The sequence below is a fragment of the Falco peregrinus genome, chromosome 1, assembly GCF_023634155.1.
Source record: "Falco peregrinus isolate bFalPer1 chromosome 1, bFalPer1.pri, whole genome shotgun sequence".
Lineage (NCBI taxonomy): Eukaryota > Metazoa > Chordata > Aves > Falconiformes > Falconidae > Falco > Falco peregrinus.
In genome coordinates this window covers 18,356,124-18,373,694 of record NC_073721.1, presented here as the reverse complement: position 1 = coordinate 18,373,694, position 17,571 = coordinate 18,356,124, and the positions used below count along the sequence as shown (strand labels likewise).

The 17,571-nt window shown below is 38.8% G+C and overlaps 1 protein-coding gene across 1 annotated transcript in view; it reads left to right on the top strand.

The window, feature by feature from the left end:
* Window positions 1-10,334: 10,334 nt before the first annotated feature.
* The window catches only part of CTNNA3 (catenin alpha 3), a 500,914-nt gene continuing 493,677 nt past the window's right edge, over window positions 10,335-17,571 (top strand). Inside the window, exon 1 of the mRNA XM_005235159.3 lies at window positions 10,335-10,448. The gene's annotated coding sequence lies outside the window, so the exon portion shown is untranslated. The remainder of the gene's footprint in view (window positions 10,449-17,571) is intronic.

Genomic DNA, 17,571 nt, shown 5'->3' with positions numbered 1-17,571 from the left:
AATGTATGCATATGTGCTATATACTCGTCTTCACTTGCTTCTTACGCATATTTGCCACACAGCACATGCATGATGGATAGGACTGAGATTTCCAGTCACCTAGCAGGCAATTTGAAGCTTTGAGTGAACTGCTGGATATTTATAAATCCTGGATGATCACACAAAATCTTTGCCCTCTGAATAAATGACATTTCTAGAGTGAGTAAAGGGCAGCAACTTAGACATTTATTCTGGTCATGAATGAAGGCCTTTTGCCAGTTAAAGTTTTTTAATGACCTAGAGATCTGTGCAACAAATGGCATGTTACCACCGGAGTCTTTTATGTTATTTGCACGAAGTTATTTTACCCAGAAAACATTCACAGGAAAATTTTAAATGCTCTACATTCTGAATTTTGCCCATTTATTAAGGACATTTTGTAAAAGGGGAAAAATCCCCCTTATCTATATGAAATATAAAATATGCCTTCCCTACTTTTCCAGATGCTTTGTTATGTTACTCTGACTGGAGAAACATGCAAAAAAAATATTCTGTTATATTACTGGGAGTAATATGTTTAAAATGTTCTTGAAGTCTAAATCAAAATGGTTTTGGTTTTAGACTACAGAAGTGATTCTTGCATTTCATTCTACTGAAGTAGTACGTAGTACAGTGGTTTCTGAGATCTCTAGACAATTTTTTCCTGTACTTCATTGAAGCAGGGTCGTTTTTAAATACTCCTTTTCTTGACTGAAATGTTAAATACAGTTAAGATTTTTTGATAGCTTTTAAAAATATAAATCTTCTGTAAGCTGAGAAAATGTGGAAAACTAAATCTACAGAGAGGTTTTGAGCTGCATAAAAAGAGAATTCAAGAGAAAAATGGAGAATCTGTATGTTTGTTACTGTTTTACATGGGTTTGATAGTAAGCAAAGTCAATGTGAATGGTATCATTAGTGTCTGTGCTATGCTATTTGATCTCTGTTCTGTTAGCTGCCCCAAACTATAATAGCACAATTCCTGCATCTCAGGAATTAAGTTAATTGGTGTCAATACTAAATCATGGAATCATGTTTTGGAGTTTGCATTTGATCTCCTTGTCAAGACATGTGTTTTAAATCTACTGAAAATTAGGCTGGAAAGGCAATTATATTCTGAAGCCATGCAAAATGCAGAAAACCCAAACAAGACACAGCAAAAATAAATTACAGTGTGGTCTCAGTAACAAAAGAAGTTTGTTCTCTACTTGGAAGAAAGAGAGGGGTGGTTATAGATGTTGGGCTCGGATTGTATCAGCCCTTGGATTCAATGAAAATGCCTTCGCTCCCTATTAGCAAATCCAAGCTGGTTCTTTAAACCAGACTTACTGGATGCCAAAACAAAGATTACCAGTCTGAGCTCACAAATGGCAAGACAATGTCCTTTGTAGCACTGCATACTTGAGCACAGTTTTGTGTGGTGACACAAAGACACATGGATCACTTATGAATTGTGCACCTGGAAATCCCTGGGTGCCTGACAGCTATGTAGGAATAGTTAATGTATTTCTAAGACCCCTGAGGTGTGAGGGTTTGGATCAGAGCTCGAGGGAACACTTAAGTTCAGTTGTTCTCCAGCAGGTCTTCCTTGGAAGGTGAAACTATATAGCTGAACCATTCCAGGTCCATAGGCTTTTTATCAGGTTGAACACAGATTTGCAAACTTGAACACAGACTTGTAAAGACGCATCTAAAACATCCATGCAGTATCCTGAGCCATTGAAACCTGGAAACAGACTCAGTGTTCCTTTTGTCTCACAATTTGCAATGTCTAACTTTTTATATTTTGAATTTAGGAGCCTTTATTTCCTAGCAGGACTAAGAAGAAACAACTTTTTTTTTTAAATGATAGTTGGCTTTATTTTGTATTCACGTGAATCTAGGACGTGAGTTAAATGTGCAATTTCATTAAAACTTAATAAATCATTAAATTTGTCTGACTTGTGTAAATGACACACTAAGTGTTATATTTAACCAATTACATTCAACTGAATCTTGAAAAATTCGGCGCCTGTCTCTCGTTAGAGAAAAATGTCACTTGAGCAATACTACAGGGACCTCCAGTGTTCTTTGTGCAAACTGCAAGTAAAAGAGCAGATGGGATGTTGCAGGTACCATATACAGGAGCAGGTTTAAGCACTTTCATATGATAACTTTTGAAGATGAGCAGTGATCAAAAGGGGATTACGGAAGAATGGTATCACTTGCAGAGTGCTACTTTAATTCTAGCACTTAGCTATGAAGTTGTGGTGTTCCCAAGACAGACAGATCTTACTACAGCTCAAATCACTGAAAATATTCTAAAGAAAGCCTCAACTAAAATAGCACTGCAGTGTTAAGTCCTAGATACTGAGACAGGGAAACTCAACAATATCTTAAAAAGTCATTAAAACCTTGAGATACAAGCCTGAACTAAACTCTGAGTTAAAAGAGATGTAATAAGGTCTGCTGCCAAAAGCTGGAGAGCCTCCAAACGTACAGGTGTTCAGTTAATAAAGCATGCTACTTGCTGTACATAATCTTATTTTAAGACCTTAAAGTCAGAGATATTTGGATGCCTTTAAGAGGCTGAGACAATGTAAGGGGAGAGAGGTCAAAAGAAAACTGATTTGAGTAGGACAGAGCTTCCCCAGCATTCAAGCAGGTACTTGGCTTTTAGGTGCCTTGGCCAGCTGCTTGGGTCACCTTTCAAAGGCATCAGGGGGAGATCCTTGTCCCTAGTGGGCAAGTAAGCTCCCCTGTTTCAGAATGGTATAAGCAATTCTTCAAAAATACTTTCCAGTAGCCATTGAGAAGCCCTGAAGATGACTAGATATAAAACTGAAAGCCTAACTAAAACATTTTGGTATGTCATAGGCTAAAATTAGCAATGTTTATGCATATATATGGTTAATTTGCACACAATGATGTTGTCAAAGAATTAGCTCATTATGAGAATTCATACATATAACATTGCTTTATGAATGTATTGTTCTATAATTTTAGAATTTTGGAACCTATGGCACTTGTTTTTAAATGGGAATAAAAATTACAGGTGACAGCCTTCAGGAAGGATTCTGGTATTTAGAAAGTTTTCATAAACTGAAAATTGCTTTGGAAATGCAAACTAAATGAAAACCATCAGTGCTTAGAGTTTTTCTTCATAACAGGACTAAATGTGAAGTAAACTTAAAAAAAAAAAAAAAGCTTTAGTATATCTCATGGGCTTTTAATGAAGATTTAACTGGCCAAAAATGAGCACAAGATAGCAGATAAAATTTCCCAATGGATATGTGTATTTTGGAAAGTAGATTTAATCTCCTAAAGGAGTCTTAAAAGTTTCATTTCTCAGTCACTTAAAATTGGCAAAAGCTGGACACTGGAATAGATAATGGAGAGAGAAAAATCTGGTTTAGGACTGTTATATAAAATAGTGGTACTAGGATAGTTTGTCCATTTTTTTTTTTCCCCCAAGTGTTTAACTTCTGTAAGTAAAGAGGACAGATACTGCAAAATCTTTTAACAGGAATTTGGACAGTTTAACCAATCAGTAGAAGAAATGTGCAAGTGATAATCAGCATGCAAATATATTCTTCAGCATTAAATAATCTCTATGTTATTACTGTTGAATATAGAACTGAGCTGCAAGCATTTCAACACTTCAGTTTTCTCGCCTTTTTTGCCCTCAAGTGCAATGTTAATTTGGTAATCCCTATTCCATCCCTTCTCATGCATTTACTTTGTGGCTTTTTACTTTGCTGGTCTGGATCAGCTTTTCAAATGCAACAGTTCTAGCAATGCTGCTAGAAATCTGTTAATATGTTATGTCTGTGATGCTTGCAACAGAAAAGTTAGATTAGATTCTGCCTAAGATTACAAGACACATTTACAGCAACGTCAGTGAAACAGTGACTTTGTGCTTATATGTTACTTAGAATATTCAAGAGTGAATTCTGCATCTCCCTTGGAGAATGTGAATGAATTAACAAACCCAACACAAATTGTCTATTACAACAGATAATGCTAGCGCCACTAGACTACGTAATTTCATGTTTTCTTACTGAAGAAACTAATGAATAACAGTAGCAAAAATAATGCTGCATACTGAAGTATATTTGTTTGGTATTTCTCTCATTCTATCTATTAGTTTTGTAGATCATTTAACAAAACTGAATGCCTAAACCATACAACCAATAAAAATAAGAATTTACTTCAGAAAACACTATATGGCTAAAACTTTCCATTCTGTGTCCCAAAGAACAGATCTGGGGACCAGTTTCAGGTACAGGATCGAAAGTGGCTTCATTTTGGAGCTACTACATAATGATGTTACGGCCTGCCCCTGTAGTCTGTTTCATAAACTCCCCACATAATTTGTTGATGCTGTGCTGTACACCCCTACTCTTAGTCCACTTATTCAAATTTTTAAATACTGAATTAGTTTATAACATTACTCCTCTTATTAAAACATGCTGTATTTCATTTATCCTAAACCTCGAGAGTTCTTTTGGCATCTCCGATATCACTGAAAAGCCCTTTAGGGATCGCTTGCTGTTTTCATCTATGTTATACATAATTTATATATATTCATGGTGTAAGACTGATGTTATATGCATGTTATTTCTGGTGTGCTACAATATACTTACAATCATTTAGGGTCATTTGGGTAAAAGTGATTTATTTAGCTTTCCTCCAAGTTTTTGTTGCTAGTTCCATTAAGACATTTGGAGACTATTAGATATGAATGCTAAATAAAACAAAAAGCTATTATTCGTCACTTAGAGTTCTAACCACTACACCAAATTAACTTGCCTGTGAAACAGATACTAATTTAGTATGATTTTTTTGTGTGCTTTATGAGAATTGTCCCTAATTAAGTAGTCAATAGAGTTGTCAAGTTTCAAAGAGTTTGCATTTCATCATGCTATGCTTTCTGGCACAATTTATTTAAAAAGAACCTAGGTAACTTTTCCATGTCATGGGTATGTTTCCTACTTTCTTTCCTAGTTCAGAACCCTGTACTGTGCTCCTATTCACTGTTCATTATTAAATCTGTTTGTCCCTCCCCCTGATTTAGCATTGTGCTTCCCTGTTTCATGGCTCCTGTCTCTTTCTTGGGGCTAGTAAGATGGTGCTCTGCTTTCCTTCTGTTTGGTTGAAAACATTCTGACAGAAGTATACTAAAATTCTGTATTAAGGGATTGCTGACTTGTGAAGTATTTTACTGCCTTGGCTTTATTTGCTTAACTCCACATTCACAGCACCAGGATCTATTGCTAATGACTGAAATGCCTTTCCTGGTATGATAAAATGCAAGAGAACTTTCAGTCAACCAAAGTGCTTAAGAATTGACACAATCTGATCTAGCAATTATGCGTTACCATTAGAAATGTTGAATGGGATCCTGCTATCTTAAATGAAAAGGCTGTTTAATGAATATTGCAGATGTTTATCTGGATAATGGAAAAGATTAAAGCCCTTACCTCTATTAAGATATTAATTACTGGTTGGGAGATGGTAGCATTTTTAAAAACTTCTAATGCCTTTGCTACTTAGAAGTCAGAGCTCTTCTCTGGCTTCCCCTCTTCTGGTCTCCCTCAGCTACGAATAGGGAGTACCAATATGGTCTCTGAGACACAGCTCTAATAACACAGCAGAGAAGGTTTTGTATTTCCAGCAGACATCTGGTCCCTGTAAGAACAAGGACTGGTGATTGTGAGACTTCTCCCAGCTGCTTGTAAAATGTCTCATTGGCCTCTTAATCCTGGCTGGGTGGTTTATAACAGACTCCCACCAGAATATCCGCCTTGTTGGCCTTCCCTCTGATTCTTACCCACAAACCCTGAACTCTATTGTCACCATCATTAAGCTCTAGGCAGTCCAAACACTCCCTGACATACAGGGCTATCCCACTGCTTCTCCTTCCTTGTCTGTTCCTTCTGAAGAGTTTGTAGCCACCCACTGCAGCACTCCAGTCGTATGAGTCATCCCACCATATTTCCATGATGATGACTATGTCATAGCCCTCCTGCTGCATGATGGCTTCCAGCTCCTCCCAATTGCTGCCCATCTTTTGGGCATTGGCACAGGCGCACTTCAGCTGTGCTATGGATCTCGCCAGCAACACTGGGGTGCTGCCCCCAGGCTCATCTCTAATGATCAGGGTTTTATTCTCTTCCCACTTCAAATCTAGTTTAAATGTCTCTCAGGGAGCCCTGCTAACTCCTGAGCGAGAATCCTTTTCCCCCTTTCAGACAGGAGAACCCCATTAGTGGCCAGCAGGCCTGTGGCCCTGTGATCAACAAACCCCAAAATGTAGCCAGTGATGCCAGGCCGGGGGCCACGTATTGATCCATCTGACCTTCCCATTGCAGGCCCCAGCGCTCCCTGCAGCCGGCAGGGCAGAAGAGAGCACTGCCTGGCTCCTGATCCCTCAGCCAGGCACCCCAAAGCCCCGAGGCCTCTCTTGGCTGCCCTCAGACTTCTTGTTGTTTGGACTTAATCATTGCCCACTTGGAAAACCAGTAATGGTTAATAATCTGAGGGCCGTACCAGAAAAGAAAATTTTTCTGGTAGCACCCCTTACCTGGGCGCCAGGGAGGCAGCAGACTTTCCTGTGGGCTGGCTCTAGTCGGCATACCGGGCCTCCGCTCCTGTCAGAGCAGCGTCGCTGATGACAGCCACCTTTCTTCCTTTCCTAGCAGAGCTGGCCATGATGTGTGGCGGTGACCAACTCTCCCTGGCCAACTCCTCCAACATGGACAGGCTTTTGTCCACACCATCATTTCCTGGCCTGCTTGTTCCAGAGCCGCACACATATTGCATAGGAGTAGCAGGAAAGGTGAAGAAGGCCAGGGGGTGACTTGCCTGCTGCCCCAAGCAGGGACCTGACTCTATTCCTCCCTGTCACTTCAAACCCCTCCATCTGCCTGATGGTGAGTAGGCTGGGGAGGCTCTGCATTCTGTGATGTGTCCATGCAGTGCATTTGCCTCAGCGATGGCAGGGAGTGGGTCTGCCAGCCTCTTTCGCTCTCACACTCCCTGATACTCCTAAAGCATTCATCTTCCCCTTCTTAGCTCTGCCACGAGGCTGAGCTGATCATCCACCTGGTGGCTCCTCACACAGGTGTTATCCCAGCTGCCCTGGGACAGCAGTGACAAGCTGGGGCACTCCCTGCAGTCCCTGGCCCAGACAGCTGCGTGCTTCTGTGCGAGCTGCGTCTGAGGCACCAGACGGTGCTTTTGGCTGAGAGGAAACCACGGCTAGGTTTCTTCTGAAGGGCAGATGACCACTGCTGGGCTCTTTTTGACCTCTTTGAGCTGTCAGGGTGACAGTGCACCCCCTGCGCCAGCCGCCGCGCCACCCCTGTGCCCTGGGGTTACTCTTGTAGTGTCGGGGTTTGGCCGCCTTCGCGCCGGGCCCTGCGTGCGCTGAGGCGCACCTGCCGCTCGCCGCTTCCCGCGCTGAGGGGCCGGGGCTCCGCCCGCACCCTGTCTCGCCGCTTCCCGCGCTGAGGGGGCTGGCGTTCCTCCCCTCCGCCTTGGCTTCCCGGTTTTGGCGGTTCGCAGAAAGCTCCCCACGGTCTTTCAGCGTGATCCTCCGCCCCAGAGTACGCCTGCCAGAGTAGCAGGCCTGGCAGGCTTCTCAGGTTGCTGCTTGGTTGGTTCTTTTTGTTTTGAAAAATTGAAGAATAAACTCCCTTGGTATGAGGGAATGACATTACTCCAGTGTATAGACTTCTTGTAATTTGTCAGAGGAATTGCCGAACTGCTGGTCTGTAAGAAGCTACTGAATTCTATAAGTACCTCAGTGACTGATCACCTGTTTTGTGAATTTATTACATGTAACAGAAAAGGACAGAAATCTTTGAACAAAGGAATAACTTAATCTAAAAATGCACTTTACAAAAAATAAATACAGATATAGCACAAGGGATTTGAGGAAAAACTCCCAACAAGTTTCATTTTGTGATTAATGTAGTTTCCACGGCAGAATGACTGGTATTTCTGTGGTGAGAACTCATTTTCCTGTGTGGAGGCCATTGAATTGGACTGACCAGCCAAAGACTGCACAACAACAGATTAAAACTGCTCAGTGAAGTTAGCGAGGGATGGGCTAGGTATTGAAGTCAGAGGATTAGATTTACCAATGTGTAATGTTATGATATAAGGAGTTAGGACTGGTTAATAGAGAACAGATATTAAAGAGGCTGTTAAGAAAATCTGGAAGACAGCCAGGGTGCAGAAGTATAGTATATAGTACACAGTAATCCATACCATTAACATATTTTTAGATATTGTGTGTGGAATATTTTAATGCTACTTAAGAATTGGTACTGCAGTGGCATTTGCGGTGGGTACTGCATAACTTCAAAACTTGCAATGTTTACTTGCAATGATGGGCCTACCACTTTGTTTCACAGGCGACATATCAAACCCAAGTTTGAGTGGAAAACCTTTATAACAACAAATTGATAAGAGGATTTATTACGTTAAAGACAACTTGGGAATGATTCAGGTGCCTGAGCATAGGTGTGTAGAGCCATTTTAGACACTTTTGGCCTCATAAAGCATGCTCATATCCAGCCTTGGCATATCTGGTTAAAGTCTGTGGGCGACCTGCGATACACTGAAGGTTTACGTGATGGATACCCTGCAGTATCTAAAATGGCACCAGCTGCTTAGCTTAAGTGACTGAATCCCATTCCTCATTTGATAATGCAGATGACAGGTCAAAGAACTTTAAATAAAACTAGCATTTTTCCACACCTCTCCTTTATGTACCTATTAAAATAAGGAGGATGTCTGTTCACCACTGTAGTAATGTGCTTCATGAATGAAGCACCAGTATATTTACAAAGATCTAATGATTTAAAAAATTGCAATAGGCATCATCTACATAACTCCACTTGTCTATATTGAATCTTGCAGTTAAGTGAATTGTGGTTTTGTTTGTTCTTCACTTTCAAATAACATTAATGAAGTAAACAAGATAGCTAAGAAATACTGAGAAGTACTAACTGCAGTTAGTAAGATTTAGACTTGGATTGCATCACGTAGTTTTAATATAGTGCTCAGAAAATTTAATCTTTCTTAGTCTAGCAGCTTGCTTCCCTGACTATTGTTGTTCATGTCTTCTAAATTCATGAGTTGAAGGTGAGCAAAGAAAGAATTATCTCTCAAGGTTGAAACTTGAAAAAATTCTGAGATGAATGATTTATGAATAAAGTTGTAAGTTTAACATGGCAATACCAGGTACATTTCCCCATAATAAATTATTATATCATCTAGGAAAGTCTGCTTAGTTTCTATGAATAATATATAATGCTATTGCAGGGGAACAAAGTATTCTGTAAGATGTTCTTTATACACTTTTTATCTGACTTTCAAATCTTTTCCTTCTATGCAGCTTTAAGTGCAGAAGATGCTACTGAAATGGCTTGGCCCAAATGGGATTGATTTTTATTTTTTATTTTTGTGTTCCATCCGACTATTTCAGTACTCTCTCTTATGTCTGTCCAAGTCTTGTTTTTTTCCTCACTTATGAATAGTCACAATATGTACTTATTCCTCAGATGCCCTTTTTACCTCTAAATCAACTAAAAATAGCCAAGCTGCTATGGCTGAAATTTTCCAAAAAGAAAATTCAGCTAGATGCATGGACCTCATACAGATTTTCAGACTGAATAGTTTAAGACAATTAAGATCTTAAGCAGCAGAATAGAGTCTCTAGCAGAATAGGTATAAATATTGAGCAACCTCTACCTTTTTGGAGTTTCCAGAGTTTTTTTTACATGAGTGGTATTGCATGCTGTGCTTCAGGGTACTCAACTTCGCTATAATAGCAAATTAACAAAACTTCAATCATATCCATTTCTTAAATGGCTGCCTTGCTGGAAAATCTTACACATGTGAGATTATTGACCTGGAAGTATGTTTTGAGTGTTTTGTGAAGGTTAATGAAGAAGATTGTCATGTACAGCATGGTTTGTATGAACTTTTAGGATATGTAGGTTGCAATTATATTTGGCCAGGCTTTTACAATAGTGGCCTTTGCTTTCCCTCTTCCCTTTCCCCTCCCATGTTCAACCTAAACCTCATCAATTTCAAAGGGGGCTTTGCCACTGATTTAAATGGTGTCTGATTTCTGGTCTAAAAGTTCAGTGCCAAACTATGTTTGCAAGACTAGGAATGAGCTTGGGGTTTCTTTAAGTGGTATTTTCAGTAGCAAGTTGTCAGTGAAGTCAGGAACTAACAGTTTAGGGGGAGGTCCTAAGTGGGTAGCGCCCTCCCCACTTTAATTCTCTTCCCCTCCTATTTCATTTCTCATAGATTAGGAATGACAGGCAACCATTTGCTGTCTTACTGTCAGTGCCTCTGGAGTCCAGCTGCATCAAGAAGAGTTCTTCACAGAGCTGTTTCTAGAATCTCTTAGATTCTTGATATAGAAGGTAAGATTGAAGAGAAATGAAGGGAATTTTCCACTTAGTGAAAGTACACGAAGCTGTGAGTGGAACTATAGTTGCTTAATCAAATGATCACTTCAAAAGTTTGAGATAAAAAGCTGGTTTTCTTAACCAGCTTTTTAGAAGAAGAACTTCTAAACATGATATTTTTAATGTTCTGAGTATTTTAAATTGTCATGGTCTTGTCACTTGAAGCCAGTAGTCAAAGTTTTGCAATGTGTTTTTGTGTTTTCCAAATGTGAAAAAACATATTGGAATATTGGAAAAGGAAGTATAAAATTTTGCGTGGATGCTGTTATTTTAACAGGTTTAATTTACCTCCTGGTGCTTTGCTGGATTTTGTGTCTAATGCAAGGAAAGTTTATGTAAACGTACATTTATCACCTCGGTGTTGAAAATACTGAATTACTCTACCAGGCAATTTTATACAGCTGTTTCTGATTTTAAAATATGAAAGGCACTTGTTTATAAGTGAGGGGTGATGGAGGGCTGTTATGTTCAATATAACGATTGGTATATTTCTAAAACTTCCTGTACACTAAGACAATTTTCCATTATGGAAAATCCATTTGGATTCCTCTTATTAAAGGCAAGCTATGTTCAAAGCTAGTGAAGCCCAAAAGACATCCAACAGCAAAGAATTAGGCCTGGTGAAAAATGCATAATGATGCTGTTCTCTTCTATTCCTAATCAGCTGGTTGATGTTAGGAAACTTATCCGCCTTGGGAACAAAATTTGGTTGGTTTTGGGTTTTTTTCTTTTTTTGTGGTTTCTCTTTAGCCATTATGCTCTTGAGTTGGAATGAGAAAGGAGGTCAAAATGGGCAGGACTGTCTTCAGTCATTATTTCTGAAGCTGTTTCACCAGAACCGATGTATCAACTAAGTAGGGTTTTTCTTCTGAGCTACATTTTGATTTGAAATTGGTTTTCTGACTTGATAGTGGAAATAAAGTGCTGTGCAGTATCAGGAGCCCTGTGGGAACAATTAATCTGCATGTCAATGGTCTGCCCATGTATAGAGGCATGGCATGGTGGGAATATGGTTTTGCTTATGTACTGTCTCCTGTTCTTTAGATCGTGCTTTTGTAGGTGTTAGCTAACTAGCTGCTTGCCAATATCCAAAATGCCGCAGTTTCTGAGAACCATTTCTCTTATTTTCATGCATATCTCAAAGTTATATACTTAAGAAGTATCAATCACGTATGGTACCATAATTTTGGGGTGGTTTTATGCGTGTCTGTAGACAACTGGGAACAATTATGCTATTTGGGTCACTGGACAAAACAAATAATGCAAGCCTTTATTTCAACTTGAAAACAGTTACATAAAATGGTACATGATGGTGAGGCATCCAGGGATAATGCATGGGTATGAAACAAGAAAATCACTTGGCAAGAGTAGCAGCTCTACAAAGAGAAGGGTAAACCATGTCTTTTTACCTCTTTGCAACTAAGAGACATTGGTTAAGCAAAACAGTATAGTATAATTTTGCAATAGATAACCCTCTGCAGATAACAAAAAGGGGAAATCAGGACATTGCATTTAACAAAAATAAAATATAAAAACCTTTCAGTAGCACATCATGGGATTTTTTTGTTGTCTGTTTTTTTTAATGAGTTGAACAATATCCTATTTTTAGTGGAAGGTCAACTTGAACTTTATTTAAACACAGTCTCTGGTTCTGAATAGAGATAGGAACACTTTAACAGTGATAACAAAAGGGAGGGCTTGGAGCCAGACCTTCTTAACCTATCATTACCAGCACAGGATAGCCATCCATGTAGGAGCTATATGCCACTTAAACAGAGATCCTTGTTTCGTGCTCAAAGTGCAGGCAGTGAAAATAGCACAGACACTTAACCAATCTCAATGGATTTTTTTTCTTTAAGAATTTGAAATGTCTCCAAAGAGTATTAATGAAAACCTTTTCTTTTTGAATGAAATGAATCTGATGTCACACCACCTTCTTTTTTTGAAGTGAATGCTTTTTCAGTATCTTCAATATTACAACTGCAGTTCAGGACCGAAAGCTCCAGTACCTGCAAAAATGTACCTGGTAGACATGTTATGAAGATAAGATTGTTAAAGCATTTCTAAACCAAGCAGGATTGCTTTGGTTCTACTGTCACCCACTAGAATGTCATTGATATCAGTGGAATTATTTAGTTTACTGCTAATACAGTGAGAGCATTGTCAGGTTCACACGTTTCTATGGTTCCACTTCCATGGAGAAGATTTTCCTTGCTGTGGCTCTAGGCTCAGGACCATAACGCACATATTTTTGATAGCTGTTGGTTGGAAAGCACAGCCTGGCATGCTAGTGCCAAAGCCAAAAGTTCCGTAGCTGGTCAGGCTGTAGGATTCACACCTCTGCTGGAACATCTCCTAGAATTCATCAGTGTGTCGCAACTGGCTGGAAGTGCGTGCATTCAACCAAGGCAGTAATTTTGACAGTGTGTTTAAGGGAGAAGAATGTATTAGCTGACCTTACTAAGAATAATACTGGTATCGGGATAACCTTGACATAAGTATGGAAGATGAAATTATATTCTTTAGATTTACAGTGTAAATAGTATTTGGAAATGTTTTACTGTCCTTAGCCTGCTTATTGGTCTCAGTTAAAGAAAGTGTGAGTAAGACGCTGTAGTGACTAGATAGTGTATTTCAGCACTCCATCCCTGATTCTGCCACTGGCATTCTGTGTGATCTTGAATAAATAATTTTTCCTCTGTGATTCTGTTTCCTTATGTTGTATTGGAAGACAACCTCTGCTTGAAAAAGTACTTTCAGGGAATGCATTGTAGAAAAAGTAGGCTTGACTATTAAACAGGGAAAGAGAGCGTGTTCTGAGTGTTATAACCCTGGGAAAAATCTTCATTTGTTATCTCACTAGAGATCAGAAAGTCAGCATGAGACAAGTTCATGGAGGTGTGATGCTTTCCCCCATCTCAAACATTTTTTTCCATAAACCTTAATTAAACCTTTTCATGCCAGTAGGTCAGTCATAACCTGTTCCTTGCCATTTGTATTTTCCAGTATCCAGTAAGAACTAGGCTTAAGCTGTGTTCTTTTCCTTGGTATATTCATTATAAGGGATGATGTATGACACTATTTATGCTGAGAAGTATGTTGAAGAACTTAACAGAAACCTTATGTCCTTGGGAATTTCATCTGCTTTTCAGGTGTGGTTGAAGTCGGCCAATGGATTGTAAAAGTACTCTAGGGAGAAAGCAGGCACAGACAGAAGTGAAAGGGAATGTAAAAAGAAAATAAGTGGTTTTTTTTTCTTCTCTTAGCTTTAAAAATTATCTTCCAATTACTTCACTGTAGATCTACATCTAAATGCAAAGCCAGTTTAAATAAAATAATCTTCAGTGGATGAATGTTATTAATGGATCTGAATCTTGTCACCTTCTTCAGTTCTCCAGCTCATCTTTCCTTTGTGTTATCTTTGCATTAACAGACGTGTTTCGTGTTACTAGTGATAAGAAGTGATAAAATCTGAGGTAGTTAGTGTGTAACCTGACAGCTTTGTATGGAAATTTAAAAATTTGGCAGGTGCGTTATAGGTTTTTCCTGGTGTTAAATGGCCAGATCCTTCCAGGTGCCAGAGGGATTGCTCCATTCCAGACATGTTCTGGCCCACAAAGGTCTTCAAGCAAAAAAAGCCCATGCTGTCGTATTGAAAATGGAACTAGTACATTTTTAGCATTCTGAATATCTTAGTTCATGGATCAGCTAAAGGATTAAAGAAAAATGCGGTGACTGTTTTTGTGGCTTCTACAAAATCTGATTTGCACTTGCTGTACTGACTCTGCAGAAAGAGACTAACAAATTTTATTCCCAGAGTGGTGTTGGCACCAACTGATGAAGCTGTATAATAAATATTGAAACGAAGAACAAATAATCAAATATATTACATACTCTCAGCAATGTTTCACATCCTGGAATTCCTCAAGTGTCCTGTCCATGTGTATCTTGTTTAAAAATACTAATCCAGACTAATATATTTTCTTGTGTTCCCTGTTTTTTAGAAGGTAATAGGCCTGTGCATTTTATGAAATTGATAGGATAATATATTTTATGTCTGTGTTCAATAGAAAAAAAACCCTAGAGAAAACAAATTTGGTGCCAAGTTGCTGGGTGATAGCCTTATGAATCCCTTTGCTGTCCAGCTCAAAAGTCTGAGACTGAGTCATTGCCTCGAGACAGAAGTTGGCATACAATCAGAATGTATAGGAAAACAGTAGCTGTTCTGAAAATTGCAAGAATAATCACCAGAAGTATCAATAATGACATGTTTCATGTCATCTAATTGTTCAAAAGCTTTTTAACTTTACATTTTTTTTACATATTTGTGCTCTAGTATATAGCTTTAAGGATGCCCATCCCCCTGCCACCCCTCCAGCAGCCACTGTGTCCTGTCAGTCATCCTGAAATACACTGGAGAGCTTGTCAGGCAGTCCCTTGCAGATGCCTCAGAAGCCTAATAGTGAGCCTTAGCAGTTGCACTGAAGTTCCTAACACAAGGAAATTACATAGGCAGTTGCTTTAGTGCTGAATATGGACCATATATATTCTAGGATAGGTGAGTGATGTGCTATTGGCTTTCTAATGATCTAGCAGGAAATGGATTCTAAAGTTAACGTTTTCTAATTTATGCAGAATATCTTTGGCTCTGCTTTCTGACATGAATTAGTTTATTTATGTCCGTATAAAGTGTACTTATAGATTGTTTAAAAGCTCTAGGTACTATGTTCACGTTCTATTGCAGATGGATACAGACTGACTTTTTCTGGTGTCTTTTTTTCTTACACCAAAAGATTCAGCAGTTTCAGTTTGGACACATCTGCTGAAAAGACAAAATTCTCATTATCTTAAAGTTTGTAGCACTTGTTAGGAGTGTTCAAGGTGGCTGCTTTTCTGACTGTTCTGACACATAACTGTATCTTGTGACACATGCTTAACATCCTAAGTGTTGTAAGAGCTGTTGGTCTACAGTGCTGAAATTGCCTACTGTAAAGGTTAATATAACGGACTGTGAGGTTATAGCAGCCTTTTACCAGAATATCTCACAGTCAAGATCCCTACTGTGATTAGACTGCATATTATACTGGAGTAGAAATATATATTTTTAAAAACATAGACTATGGACTGTGATTCTCATGTTTTTCCTGAGGCAAGCACCAAAATTTATTGCCTCAATGAAGATAATCAGGAAGGACAGAAGTTCAGTTTCTAAGTGGAAATATCAGAGAAAACCCCCAAATGATCTTTACTTTCTGTCACCTATTATCCTTGCCTTGATTTAAAAAATAAAAATTAAAAAAATCCTATTTAAACACTGATTAGCTAATGTAAATAACAATAAGGTAAGCCTGGCAAGTTAAAAATAAAAAGTCAAGGTATCAAAATTATTTTAAGGTTTTGTAGTTTTCACTGCATTGGCTTGCAAACTTGTTTCCATATTTTCAGGAAACATTAGAGTTTTACTTTAAAAAACCCCATGGACTAGAATCAGCAAGTGAGAACTTAAGTAAGTTACTTATACCTTAAAATATAATTGAAATTTTCAAAAACAGTATTTTTTGCAAATGACTCTCAGTTAATGATAAGTTATGGGCCTGACCCAAAGCTAAAAAGCTACTGTTGTGTTCAAAAGCCAGTTAAGCCAGGGCTCGAGCAAAGAATGAAAATGGTTATGTTAGACAATACACTAGGGTTAAAAACCCAAAAAACAAAGAAACCTCCAAACAACCCAAAACCCCAGAAAAGGGAGAGTGATAGCACATGGATTCACATTTTTCTGATCTGCAAAAATGGGATTTGATTTGTAACAATTCCCAAGTTTGAGACTGCTCAGTGGTATGATTCTGGAGCACATTGATCTCTAGTAAAAGGAATTGACTGTGATTACAACTACATTTTTATCTGCCAAATTTTAGAAAAGGTCTGATCATTGTAGATGACTTGTAGTATAGGAAGCTGTGCTGCGAGAATGGAGAGTAGCTCTTGCTGCAAGCAGCCAAGATTTTATTTCTGAATTTTGAGAAAAGCAGTTGCTAACACCCTTCTATCAAGAATTGAGGGGAAGCCGCTGTGAAGTTAAAGCATGAGTGTATCTGCAGAAAAAATAACCAGAAAATCACCTAGTCATTTCTTCAAATCTCAGTAGAAGCATGAAGTGCTATATCCACCCAGGTCTTACCTGTCCCCTTGCAACTGATATATGACTTAACCAGAAAAAAATTCACAGCACAATTGATACCATCTATTTGCAACTATTGTGAAGGATTTCAGGAATTACCCATATACTGGGAGGCTTGTGAAAATGTCAAAGGTACAGGCTGTGAACCAGCAATATCATAACAATATTTTTTTTAATATGAATGAAAGGCAGACTCATTGGAGGGTTGGCCAAAGGTTTTCAGAACTAGTGAACTGCCGACAGTAAAAAAAAGTCTGTCTTTTCAAGAGTGTGAAATTATATGGTTTGATGCAATTCTAGTGAAGCCAGAGGAGGGTATCTTGTTGAATTAGAAGGCTTTTTGATTCAGGGAGGAACAGCACGGCAGAAACAGCTTTTCAGCAGTGTAGGTGCTTTTTGATTCAGGGAGGAACAGCACGGCAGAAACAGCTTTTCAGCAGTGTAGGTGCTTCTTTGCTGTGTATTGATAGGCTGTACCAGGTAGGTGCTGACAGGTAGGCACAGACATGACGCACTATTTGCCAGTGCTGCAGAGTCAACCAAAGGTGCACACGCTACTGGTTTGTTATAGGAGAGGCGGTTTAAGAAGCTATTAAATAGCAGTGCAGTTTGGAGTTGAAGCTAACTGAGAAGAGCAGGGATATGAATGACAGACATTTGTGGCTTTAAGAACAAGTTATTAGTACTGTAGGAAAGCTTACTTTAATGGGTTAAAAAGGGTCTCCCGTTAATATTTGCTATCTTTAATTCAAAAGATGGTGTGGAGGTTTGAATATTAGTGGGAACCTGGCTTCCAGGTTACTGATAGCTCCCTTGATAGTATAGCAGATGTTACTGGAAATAACTATATAGCTGTAGCTATAAGAAAGTTTGAATTTTAATCTACTTTGCAGACACAGA